Source organism: Schistocerca cancellata, unplaced genomic scaffold, assembly GCF_023864275.1.
Source record: "Schistocerca cancellata isolate TAMUIC-IGC-003103 unplaced genomic scaffold, iqSchCanc2.1 HiC_scaffold_426, whole genome shotgun sequence".
Lineage (NCBI taxonomy): Eukaryota > Metazoa > Arthropoda > Insecta > Orthoptera > Acrididae > Schistocerca > Schistocerca cancellata.
In genome coordinates, this window is record NW_026046443.1 from 177,654 (window position 1) to 190,660 (window position 13,007).

General features: G+C 44.2%; 10 non-coding genes across 10 annotated transcripts; all 10 read left to right on the forward strand.

The window, feature by feature from the left end:
• Positions 1-677: 677 nt before the first annotated feature.
• Positions 678-750, forward strand: Trnar-ucu (transfer RNA arginine (anticodon UCU)). The gene has a single exon. It is a non-coding gene; the product is annotated as a tRNA-Arg (tRNA).
• Positions 751-1,960: 1,210 nt separating this feature from the next.
• On the forward strand, positions 1,961-2,033 carry Trnar-ucu (transfer RNA arginine (anticodon UCU)). The gene has a single exon. It is a non-coding gene; the product is annotated as a tRNA-Arg (tRNA).
• Positions 2,034-3,253: 1,220 nt separating this feature from the next.
• Trnar-ucu (transfer RNA arginine (anticodon UCU)) lies at positions 3,254-3,326 on the forward strand. The gene has a single exon. It is a non-coding gene; the product is annotated as a tRNA-Arg (tRNA).
• A 1,220-nt stretch (positions 3,327-4,546) lies between these two features.
• On the forward strand, positions 4,547-4,619 carry Trnar-ucu (transfer RNA arginine (anticodon UCU)). Its single transcript has one exon. It is a non-coding gene; the product is annotated as a tRNA-Arg (tRNA).
• Positions 4,620-5,830: 1,211 nt separating this feature from the next.
• Positions 5,831-5,903, forward strand: Trnar-ucu (transfer RNA arginine (anticodon UCU)). Its single transcript has one exon. It is a non-coding gene; the product is annotated as a tRNA-Arg (tRNA).
• Positions 5,904-7,113: 1,210 nt separating this feature from the next.
• Positions 7,114-7,186, forward strand: Trnar-ucu (transfer RNA arginine (anticodon UCU)). The gene has a single exon. It is a non-coding gene; the product is annotated as a tRNA-Arg (tRNA).
• Positions 7,187-8,406: 1,220 nt separating this feature from the next.
• Positions 8,407-8,479, forward strand: Trnar-ucu (transfer RNA arginine (anticodon UCU)). The gene has a single exon. It is a non-coding gene; the product is annotated as a tRNA-Arg (tRNA).
• A 1,220-nt stretch (positions 8,480-9,699) lies between these two features.
• Trnar-ucu (transfer RNA arginine (anticodon UCU)) lies at positions 9,700-9,772 on the forward strand. Its single transcript has one exon. It is a non-coding gene; the product is annotated as a tRNA-Arg (tRNA).
• Positions 9,773-10,992: 1,220 nt separating this feature from the next.
• On the forward strand, positions 10,993-11,065 carry Trnar-ucu (transfer RNA arginine (anticodon UCU)). The gene has a single exon. It is a non-coding gene; the product is annotated as a tRNA-Arg (tRNA).
• Positions 11,066-12,285: 1,220 nt separating this feature from the next.
• Trnar-ucu (transfer RNA arginine (anticodon UCU)) lies at positions 12,286-12,358 on the forward strand. Its single transcript has one exon. It is a non-coding gene; the product is annotated as a tRNA-Arg (tRNA).
• The last annotated feature ends 649 nt before the right edge of the window (positions 12,359-13,007 follow it).

Below are 13,007 nucleotides of genomic sequence, written 5' to 3' on the forward strand. Positions count from 1 at the left end.
GGAGTGGACTTGGTGGATGCATGAAGGGAGAAGACCAGACACAGATGTCTGACGCTCCGCTGACGCTTGCAGAAAACTACATTAAGTATGATTCCCGCCTATAACTGACGGCGAGAGAGATGCATCATCTGTCCACTTCTCATCGAAGCACACTGTCACCAAGCAATGGCTGACGCTTCGAGCACGGCATGGAATTGCCAGGGAGGTGATGCAGCTAACGTTCCTGGTAAATGTGCTAACAGGGCACACACGTCCGTTGGAGTGTATACATATGATGGGGACCGGCTGTGACACAGCAGTCAACCAAAGTCAAAAAATGTGACTAATCGTACAGTGTTCCCAGTGTGTCGTTTACCACTTTGTGAGTGGATGCTGTTCTAAAGAGCGCAATTCCCATTTATCTGTAAGCAGCGCACGTGAGCGAATCTAATAGCAGGACTGTGTTACTACGATTGTACAGAGCAACTCTGTCAATACGCAGGTGTTTCAATCAGTAGAGCCATGGTAAACAGAGCGATTCGGAGCGATGTATCGTGTCTGTTACATAAATAATGAGTCTTTGATGTAATTGCTTCAGAGAAATATGAAAGTAAGCCTATCAGAAAAGTAACGCGAGACATGTAGCACGGGTCATGTCTTGCAGAATCTCTTACATCTGAGACCGTCACTTGCACAGCGTCCCTTTGGCGCAGAGGATAGCGCGTTGGACTTCTAATACAAAGGTCGTGGGTTCGATCCCCACAAGGGACGGGCAATTTTTAAAAATGTGTGCCAATCACGAGATGGGAATTGACATATGGGTAACCACAAGCGTCTTCAAAAGGTGAAAATTGTTGTGACTTCAGTTCTATGCTTAAATATGTTAACCTTACACATACAAGCAAAATTCTCGTAGATCCATGACGCTGCTATGTGTAAAAGCGGAACCATATCTTCACGCCCCTGTTCACGGGAATTTTCTTTCAATACCCAATTTTTACCTACAGATAGAAATATAGCAATAGAACGCACATTTTGTACAGAAACAAATACAGTGAAGAGTGAAATAATTTTGTATTACTTCACGAGTCAATGTATGTAATCCCAGTCATGATCTTTAATTCTTCCAGCCCAAGGTGAGAGGGTTTCAGTTTTCTCGGCCACAAGTGAGAAAAGTAGACAGTTTCACAACAAGATATTGTACTATGGTTCCTTAATTGTTCCCAGTAGCAATGGCACTCTGTATCTATAGAAACGGCGGCAATTTTCGCTTCAGCACAGGGGGCTTTTACTGGAGACTGCCAGGAGTGGACTTGGTGGATGCATGAAGGGAGAAGACCAGACACAGATGTCTGACGCTCCGCTGACGCTTGCAGAAAACTACATTAAGTATGATTCCCGCCTATAACTGACGGCGAGAGAGATGCATCATCTGTCCACTTCTCATCGAAGCACACTGTCACCAAGCAATGGCTGACGCTTCGAGCACGGCATGGAATTGCCAGGGAGGTGATGCAGCTAACGTTCCTGGTAAATGTGCTAACAGGGCACACACGTCCGTTGGAGTGTATACATATGATGGGGACCGGCTGTGACACAGCAGTCAACCAAAGTCAAAAAATGTGACTAATCGTACAGTGTTCCCAGTGTGTCGTTTACCACTTTGTGAGTGGATGCTGTTCTAAAGAGCGCAATTCCCATTTATCTGTAAGCAGCGCACGTGAGCGAATCTAATAGCAGGACTGTGTTACTACGATTGTACAGAGCAACTCTGTCAATACGCAGGTGTTTCAATCAGTAGAGCCATGGTAAACAGAGCGATTTGGAGCGGTGTATCGTGTCTGTTACATAAATAATGAGTCTTTGATGTAATTGCTTCAGAGAAATATGAAAGTAAGCCTATCAGAAAAGGAACGGGAGACATGTAGCACGGGTCATGTCTTGCAGAATCTCTTACATCTGAGACCGTCACTTGCACAGCGTCCCTTTGGCGCAGAGGATAGCGCGTTGGACTTCTAATCCAAAGGTCGTGGGTTCGATCCCCACAAGGGACGGGCAATTTTTAAAAATGTGTGCCAATCACGAGATGGGAATTGACATATGGGTAACCACAAGCGTCTTCAATAGGTGAAAATTGTTGTGACTTCAGTTCTATGCTTAAATATGTTAACCTTACACATACAAGCAAAATTCTCGTAGATCCATGACGCTGCTATGTGTAAATGCTGTAAAAGCGGAACCATATCTTCACGCCCCTGTTCACGGGAATTTTCTTTCAATACCCAATTTTTACCTACAGATAGAAATATAGCAATAGAACGCACATTTTGTACAGAAACAAATACAGTGAAGAGTGAAATAATTTTGTATTACTTCACGAGTCAATGTATGTAATCCCAGTCATGATCTTTAATTCTTCCAGCCCAAGGTGAGAGGGTTTCAGTTTTCTCGGCCACAAGTGAGAAAAGTAGACAGTTTCACAACAAGATATTGTACTATGGTTCCTTAACTGTTCCCAGTAAGCAATGGCACTCTGTATCTATAGAAACGGCGGCAATTTTCGCTTCAGCACAGGGGGCTTTTACTGGAGACTGCCAGGAGTGGACTTGGTGGATGCATGAAGGGAGAAGACCAGACACAGATGTCTGACGCTCCGCTGACGCTTGCAGAAAACTACATTAAGTATGATTCCCGCCTATAACTGACGGCGAGAGAGATGCATCATCTGTCCACTTCTCATCGAAGCACACTGTCACCAAGCAATGGCTGACGCTTCGAGCACGGCATGGAATTGCCAGGGAGGTGATGCAGCTAACGTTCCTGGTAAATGTGCTAACAGGGCACACACGTCCGTTGGAGTGTATACATATGATGGGGACCGGCTGTGACACAGCAGTCAACCAAAGTCAAAAAATGTGACTAATCGTACAGTGTTCCCAGTGTGTCGTTTACCACTTTGTGAGTGGATGCTGTTCTAAAGAGCGCAATTCCCATTTATCTGTAAGCAGCGCACGTGAGCGAATCTAATAGCAGGACTGTGTTACTACGATTGTACAGAGCAACTCTGTCAATACGCAGGTGTTTCAATCAGTAGAGCCATGGTAAACAGAGCGATTCGGAGCGATGTATCGTGTCTGTTACATAAATAATGAGTCTTTGATGTAATTGCTTCAGAGAAATATGAAAGTAAGCCTATCAGAAAAGTAACGCGAGACATGTAGCACGGGTCATGTCTTGCAGAATCTCTTACATCTGAGACCGTCACTTGCACAGCGTCCCTTTGGCGCAGAGGATAGCGCGTTGGACTTCTAATCCAAAGGTCGTGGGTTCGATCCCCACAAGGGACGGGCAATTTTTAAAAATGTGTGCCAATCACGAGATGCGAATTGACATATGGGTAACCACAAGCGTCTTCAAAAGGTGAAAATTGTTGTGACTTCAGTTCTATGCTTAAATATGTTAACCTTACACATACAAGCAAAATTCTCGTAGATCCATGACGCTGCTATGTGTAAATGCTGTAAAAGCGGAACCATATCTTCACGCCCCTGTTCACGGGAATTTTCTTTCAATACCCAATTTTTACCTACAGATAGAAATATAGCAATAGAACGCACGTTTTGTACAGAAACAAATACAGTGAAGAGTAAAATAATTTTGTATTACTTCACGAGTCAATGTATGTAATCCCAGTCATGATCTTTAATTCTTCCAGCCCAAGGTGAGAGGGTTTCAGTTTTCTCGGCCACAAGTGAGAAAAGTAGACAGTTTCACAACAAGATATTGTACTATGGTTCCTTAACTGTTCCCAGTAAGCAATGGCACTCTGTATCTATAGAAACGGCGGCAATTTTCGCTTCAGCACAGGGGGCTTTTACTGGAGACTGCCAGGAGTGGACTTGGTGGATGCATGAAGGGAGAAGACCAGACACAGATGTCTGACGCTCCGCTGACGCTTGCAGAAAACTACATTAAGTATGATTCCCGCCTATAACTGACGGCGAGAGAGATGCATCATCTGTCCACTTCTCATCGAAGCACACTGTCACCAAGCAATGGCTGACGCTTCGAGCACGGCATGGAATTGCCAGGGAGGTGATGCAGCTAACGTTCCTGGTAAATGTGCTAACAGGGCACACACGTCCGTTGGAGTGTATACATATGATGGGGACCGGCTGTGACACAGCAGTCAACCAAAGTCAGAAAATGTGACTAATCGTACAGTGTTCCCAGTGTGTCGTTTACCACTTTGTGAGTGGATGCTGTTCTAAAGAGCGCAATTCCCATTTATCTGTAAGCAGCGCACGTGAGCGAATCTAATAGCAGGTCTGTGTTACTACGATTGTACAGAGCAACTCTGTCAATACGCAGGTGTTTCAATCAGTAGAGCCATGGTAAACAGAGCGATTCGGAGCGATGTATCGTGTCTGTTACATAAATAATGAGTCTTTGATGTAATTGCTTCAGAGAAATATGAAAGTAAGCCTATCAGAAAAGTAACGCGAGACATGTAGCACGGGTCATGTCTTGCAGAATCTCTTACATCTGAGACCGTCACTTGCACAGCGTCCCTTTGGCGCAGAGGATAGCGCGTTGGACTTCTAATCCAAAGGTCGTGGGTTCGATCCCCACAAGGGACGGGCAATTTTTAAAAATGTGTGCCAATCACGAGGTGGGAATTGACATATGGGTAACCACAAGCGTCTTCAAAAGGTGAAAATTGTTGTGACTTCAGTTCTATGCTTAAATATGTTAACCTTACACATACAAGCAAAATTCTCGTAGATCCATGACGCTGCTATGTGTAAAAGCGGAACCATATCTTCACGCCCCTGTTCACGGGAATTTTCTTTCAATACCCAATTTTTACCTACAGATAGAAATATAGCAATAGAACGCACATTTTGTACAGAAACAAATACAGTGAAGAGTGAAATAATTTTGTATTACTTCACGAGTCAATGTATGTAATCCCAGTCATGATCTTTAATTCTTCCAGCCCAAGGTGAGAGGGTTTCAGTTTTCTCGGCCACAAGTGAGAAAAGTAGACAGTTTCACAACAAGATATTGTACTATGGTTCCTTAACTGTTCCCAGTAAGCAATGGCACTCTGTATCTATAGAAACGGCGGCAATTTTCGCTTCAGCACAGGGGGCTTTTACTGGAGACTGCCAGGAGTGGACTTGGTGGATGCATGAAGGGAGAAGACCAGACACAGATGTCTGACGCTCCGCTGACGCTTGCAGAAAACTACATTAAGTATGATTCCCGCCTATAACTGACGGCGAGAGAGATGCATCATCTGTCCACTTCTCATCGAAGCACACTGTCACCAAGCAATGGCTGACGCTTCGAGCACGGCATGGAATTGCCAGGGAGGTGATGCAGCTAACGTTCCTGGTAAATGTGCTAACAGGGCACACACGTCCGTTGGAGTGTATACATATGATGGGGACCGGCTGTGACACAGCAGTCAACCAAAGTCAAAAAATGTGACTAATCGTACAGTGTTCCCAGTGTGTCGTTTACCACTTTGTGAGTGGATGCTGTTCTAAAGAGCGCAATTCCCATTTATCTGTAAGCAGCGCACGTGAGCGAATCTAATAGCAGGACTGTGTTACTACGATTGTACAGAGCAACTCTGTCAATACGCAGGTGTTTCAATCAGTAGAGCCATGGTAAACAGAGCGATTCGGAGCGATGTATCGTGTCTGTTACATAAATAATGAGTCTTTGATGTAATTGCTTCAGAGAAATATGAAAGTAAGCCTATCAGAAAAGTAACGCGAGACATGTAGCACGGGTCATGTCTTGCAGAATCTCTTACATCTGAGACCGTCACTTGCACAGCGTCCCTTTGGCGCAGAGGATAGCGCGTTGGACTTCTAATACAAAGGTCGTGGGTTCGATCCCCACAAGGGACGGGCAATTTTTAAAAATGTGTGCCAATCACGAGATGGGAATTGACATATGGGTAACCACAAGCGTCTTCAAAAGGTGAAAATTGTTGTGACTTCAGTTCTATGCTTAAATATGTTAACCTTACACATACAAGCAAAATTCTCGTAGATCCATGACGCTGCTATGTGTAAAAGCGGAACCATATCTTCACGCCCCTGTTCACGGGAATTTTCTTTCAATACCCAATTTTTACCTACAGATAGAAATATAGCAATAGAACGCACATTTTGTACAGAAACAAATACAGTGAAGAGTGAAATAATTTTGTATTACTTCACGAGTCAATGTATGTAATCCCAGTCATGATCTTTAATTCTTCCAGCCCAAGGTGAGAGGGTTTCAGTTTTCTCGGCCACAAGTGAGAAAAGTAGACAGTTTCACAACAAGATATTGTACTATGGTTCCTTAATTGTTCCCAGTAGCAATGGCACTCTGTATCTATAGAAACGGCGGCAATTTTCGCTTCAGCACAGGGGGCTTTTACTGGAGACTGCCAGGAGTGGACTTGGTGGATGCATGAAGGGAGAAGACCAGACACAGATGTCTGACGCTCCGCTGACGCTTGCAGAAAACTACATTAAGTATGATTCCCGCCTATAACTGACGGCGAGAGAGATGCATCATCTGTCCACTTCTCATCGAAGCACACTGTCACCAAGCAATGGCTGACGCTTCGAGCACGGCATGGAATTGCCAGGGAGGTGATGCAGCTAACGTTCCTGGTAAATGTGCTAACAGGGCACACACGTCCGTTGGAGTGTATACATATGATGGGGACCGGCTGTGACACAGCAGTCAACCAAAGTCAAAAAATGTGACTAATCGTACAGTGTTCCCAGTGTGTCGTTTACCACTTTGTGAGTGGATGCTGTTCTAAAGAGCGCAATTCCCATTTATCTGTAAGCAGCGCACGTGAGCGAATCTAATAGCAGGACTGTGTTACTACGATTGTACAGAGCAACTCTGTCAATACGCAGGTGTTTCAATCAGTAGAGCCATGGTAAACAGAGCGATTTGGAGCGGTGTATCGTGTCTGTTACATAAATAATGAGTCTTTGATGTAATTGCTTCAGAGAAATATGAAAGTAAGCCTATCAGAAAAGGAACGGGAGACATGTAGCACGGGTCATGTCTTGCAGAATCTCTTACATCTGAGACCGTCACTTGCACAGCGTCCCTTTGGCGCAGAGGATAGCGCGTTGGACTTCTAATCCAAAGGTCGTGGGTTCGATCCCCACAAGGGACGGGCAATTTTTAAAAATGTGTGCCAATCACGAGATGGGAATTGACATATGGGTAACCACAAGCGTCTTCAATAGGTGAAAATTGTTGTGACTTCAGTTCTATGCTTAAATATGTTAACCTTACACATACAAGCAAAATTCTCGTAGATCCATGACGCTGCTATGTGTAAATGCTGTAAAAGCGGAACCATATCTTCACGCCCCTGTTCATGGGAATTTTCTTTCAATACCCAATTTTTACCTACAGATAGAAATATAGCAATAGAACGCACATTTTGTACAGAAACAAATACAGTGAAGAGTGAAATAATTTTGTATTACTTCACGAGTCAATGTATGTAATCCCAGTCATGATCTTTAATTCTTCCAGCCCAAGGTGAGAGGGTTTCAGTTTTCTCGGCCACAAGTGAGAAAAGTAGACAGTTTCACAACAAGATATTGTACTATGGTTCCTTAACTGTTCCCAGTAAGCAATGGCACTCTGTATCTATAGAAACGGCGGCAATTTTCGCTTCAGCACAGGGGGCTTTTACTGGAGACTGCCAGGAGTGGACTTGGTGGATGCATGAAGGGAGAAGACCAGACACAGATGTCTGACGCTCCGCTGACGCTTGCAGAAAACTACATTAAGTATGATTCCCGCCTATAACTGACGGCGAGAGAGATGCATCATCTGTCCACTTCTCATCGAAGCACACTGTCACCAAGCAATGGCTGACGCTTCGAGCACGGCATGGAATTGCCTGGGAGGTGATGCAGCTAACGTTCCTGGTAAATGTGCTAACAGGGCACACACGTCCGTTGGAGTGTATACATATGATGGGGACCGGCTGTGACACAGCAGTCAACCAAAGTCAAAAAATGTGACTAATCGTACAGTGTTCCCAGTGTGTCGTTTACCACTTTGTGAGTGGATGCTGTTCTAAAGAGCGCAATTCCCATTTATCTGTAAGCAGCGCACGTGAGCGAATCTAATAGCAGGACTGTGTTACTACGATTGTACAGAGCAACTCTGTCAATACGCAGGTGTTTCAATCAGTAGAGCCATGGTAAACAGAGCGATTCGGAGCGATGTATCGTGTCTGTTACATAAATAATGAGTCTTTGATGTAATTGCTTCAGAGAAATATGAAAGTAAGCCTATCAGAAAAGTAACGCGAGACATGTAGCACGGGTCATGTCTTGCAGAATCTCTTACATCTGAGACCGTCACTTGCACAGCGTCCCTTTGGCGCAGAGGATAGCGCGTTGGACTTCTAATCCAAAGGTCGTGGGTTCGATCCCCACAAGGGACGGGCAATTTTTAAAAATGTGTGCCAATCACGAGATGCGAATTGACATATGGGTAACCACAAGCGTCTTCAAAAGGTGAAAATTGTTGTGACTTCAGTTCTATGCTTAAATATGTTAACCTTACACATACAAGCAAAATTCTCGTAGATCCATGACGCTGCTATGTGTAAATGCTGTAAAAGCGGAACCATATCTTCACGCCCCTGTTCACGGGAATTTTCTTTCAATACCCAATTTTTACCTACAGATAGAAATATAGCAATAGAACGCACGTTTTGTACAGAAACAAATACAGTGAAGAGTAAAATAATTTTGTATTACTTCACGAGTCAATGTATGTAATCCCAGTCATGATCTTTAATTCTTCCAGCCCAAGGTGAGAGGGTTTCAGTTTTCTCGGCCACAAGTGAGAAAAGTAGACAGTTTCACAACAAGATATTGTACTATGGTTCCTTAACTGTTCCCAGTAAGCAATGGCACTCTGTATCTATAGAAACGGCGGCAATTTTCGCTTCAGCACAGGGGGCTTTTACTGGAGACTGCCAGGAGTGGACTTGGTGGATGCATGAAGGGAGAAGACCAGACACAGATGTCTGACGCTCCGCTGACGCTTGCAGAAAACTACATTAAGTATGATTCCCGCCTATAACTGACGGCGAGAGAGATGCATCATCTGTCCACTTCTCATCGAAGCACACTGTCACCAAGCAATGGCTGACGCTTCGAGCACGGCATGGAATTGCCAGGGAGGTGATGCAGCTAACGTTCCTGGTAAATGTGCTAACAGGGCACACACGTCCGTTGGAGTGTATACATATGATGGGGACCGGCTGTGACACAGCAGTCAACCAAAGTCAGAAAATGTGACTAATCGTACAGTGTTCCCAGTGTGTCGTTTACCACTTTGTGAGTGGATGCTGTTCTAAAGAGCGCAATTCCCATTTATCTGTAAGCAGCGCACGTGAGCGAATCTAATAGCAGGTCTGTGTTACTACGATTGTACAGAGCAACTCTGTCAATACGCAGGTGTTTCAATCAGTAGAGCCATGGTAAACAGAGCGATTCGGAGCGATGTATCGTGTCTGTTACATAAATAATGAGTCTTTGATGTAATTGCTTCAGAGAAATATGAAAGTAAGCCTATCAGAAAAGTAACGCGAGACATGTAGCACGGGTCATGTCTTGCAGAATCTCTTACATCAGAGACCGTCACTTGCACAGCGTCCCTTTGGCGCAGAGGATAGCGCGTTGGACTTCTAATCCAAAGGTCGTGGGTTCGATCCCCACAAGGGACGGGCAATTTTTAAAAATGTGTGCCAATCACGAGATGGGAATTGACATATGGGTAACCACAAGCGTCTTCAAAAGGTGAAAATTGTTGTGACTTCAGTTCTATGCTTAAATATGTTAACCTTACACATACAAGCAAAATTCTCGTAGATCCATGACGCTGCTATGTGTAAATGCTGTAAAAGCGGAACCATATCTTCACGCCCCTGTTCACGGGAATTTTCTTTCAATACCCAATTTTTACCTACAGATAGAAATATAGCAATAGAACGCACATTTTGTACAGAAACAAATACAGTGAAGAGTGAAATAATTTTGTATTACTTCACGAGTCAATGTATATAATCCCAGTCATGATCTTTAATTCTTCCAGCCCAAGGTGAGAGGGTTTCAGTTTTCTCGGCCACAAGTGAGAAAAGTAGACAGTTTCACAACAAGATATTGTACTATGGTTCCTTAACTGTTCCCAGTAAGCAATGGCACTCTGTATCTATAGAAACGGCGGCAATTTTCGCTTCAGCACAGGGGGCTTTTACTGGAGACTGCCAGGAGTGGACTTGGTGGATGCATGAAGGGAGAAGACCAGACACAGATGTCTGACGCTCCGCTGACGCTTGCAGAAAACTACATTAAGTATGATTCCCGCCTATAACTGACGGCGAGAGAGATGCATCATCTGTCCACTTCTCATCGAAGCACACTGTCACCAAGCAATGGCTGACGCTTCGAGCACGGCATGGAATTGCCAGGGAGGTGATGCAGCTAACGTTCCTGGTAAATGTGCTAACAGGGCACACACGTCCGTTGGAGTGTATACATATGATGGGGACCGGCTGTGACACAGCAGTCAACCAAAGTCAAAAAATGTGACTAATCGTACAGTGTTCCCAGTGTGTCGTTTACCACTTTGTGAGTGGATGCTGTTCTAAAGAGCGCAATTCCCATTTATCTGTAAGCAGCGCACGTGAGCGAATCTAATAGCAGGACTGTGTTACTACGATTGTACAGAGCAACTCTGTCAATACGCAGGTGTTTCAATCAGTAGAGCCATGGTAAACAGAGCGATTCGGAGCGATGTATCGTGTCTGTTACATAAATAATGAGTCTTTGATGTAATTGCTTCAGAGAAATATGAAAGTAAGCCTATCAGAAAAGTAACGCGAGACATGTAGCACGGGTCATGTCTTGCAGAATCTCTTACATCTGAGACCGTCACTTGCACAGCGTCCCTTTGGCGCAGAGGATAGCGCGTTGGACTTCTAATCCAAAGGTCGTGGGTTCGATCCCCACAAGGGACGGGCAATTTTTAAAAATGTGTGCCAATCACGAGATGCGAATTGACATATGGGTAACCACAAGCGTCTTCAAAAGGTGAAAATTGTTGTGACTTCAGTTCTATGCTTAAATATGTTAACCTTACACATACAAGCAAAATTCTCGTAGATCCATGACGCTGCTATGTGTAAATGCTGTAAAAGCGGAACCATATCTTCACGCCCCTGTTCACGGGAATTTTCTTTCAATACCCAATTTTTACCTACAGATAGAAATATAGCAATAGAACGCACATTTTGTACAGAAACAAATACAGTGAAGAGTGAAATAATTTTGTATTACTTCACGAGTCAATGTATGTAATCCCAGTCATGATCTTTAATTCTTCCAGCCCAAGGTGAGAGGGTTTCAGTTTTCTCGGCCACAAGTGAGAAAAGTAGACAGTTTCACAACAAGATATTGTACTATGGTTCCTTAACTGTTCCCAGTAAGCAATGGCACTCTGTATCTATAGAAACGGCGGCAATTTTCGCTTCAGCACAGGGGGCTTTTACTGGAGACTGCCAGGAGTGGACTTGGTGGATGCATGAAGGGAGAAGACCTGACACAGATGTCTGACGCTCCGCTGACGCTTGCAGAAAACTACATTAAGTATGATTCCCGCCTATAACTGACGGCGAGAGAGATGCATCATCTGTCCACTTCTCATCGAAGCACACTGTCACCAAGCAATGGCTGACGCTTCGAGCACGGCATGGAATTGCCAGGGAGGTGATGCAGCTAACGTTCCTGGTAAATGTGCTAACAGGGCACACACGTCCGTTGGAGTGTATACATATGATGGGGACCGGCTGTGACACAGCAGTCAACCAAAGTCAAAAAATGTGACTAATCGTACAGTGTTCCCAGTGTGTCGTTTACCACTTTGTGAGTGGATGCTGTTCTAAAGAGCGCAATTCCCATTTATCTGTAAGCAGCGCACGTGAGCGAATCTAATAGCAGGAATGTGTTACTACGATTGTACAGAGCAACTCTGTCAATACGCAGGTGTTTCAACCAGTAGAGCCATGGTAAACAGAGCGATTCGGAGCGATGTATCGTGTCTGTTACATAAATAATGAGTCTTTGATGAAATTGCTTCAGAGAAATATGAAAGTAAGCCTATCAGAAAAGTAACGCGAGACATGTAGCACGGGTCATGTCTTGCAGAATCTCTTACATCTGAGACCGTCACTTGCACAGCGTCCCTTTGGCGCAGAGGATAGCGCGTTGGACTTCTAATCCGAAGGTCGTGGGTTCGATCCCCACAAGGGACGGGCAATTTTTAAAAATGTGTGCCAATCACGAGATGGGAATTGACATATGGGTAACCACAAGCGTCTTCAAAAGGTGAAAATTGTTGTGACTTCAGTTCTATGCTTAAATATGTTAACCTTACACATACAAGCAAAATTCTCGTAGATCCATGACGCTGCTATGTGTAAATGCTGTAAAAGCGGAACCATATCTTCACGCCCCTGTTCACGGGAATTTTCTTTCAATACCCAATTTTTACCTACAGATAGAAATATAGCAATAGAACGCACATTTTGTACAGAAACAAATACAGTGAAGAGTGAAATAATTTTGTATTACTTCACGAATCAATGTATGTAATCCCAGTCATGATCTTTAATTCTTCCAGCCCAAGGTGAGAGGGTTTCAGTTTTCTCGGCCACAAGTGAGAAAAGTAGACAGTTTCACAACAAGATATTGTACTATGGTTCCTTAACTGTTCCCAGTAAGCAATGGCACTCTGTATCTATAGAAACGGCGGCAATTTTCGCTTCAGCACAGGGGGCTTTTACTGGAGACTGCCAGGAGTGGACTTGGTGGATGCATGAAGGGAGAAGACCAGACACAGATGTCTGACGCTCCGCTGACGCTTGCAGAAAACTACATTAAGTATGATTCCCGCCTATAACT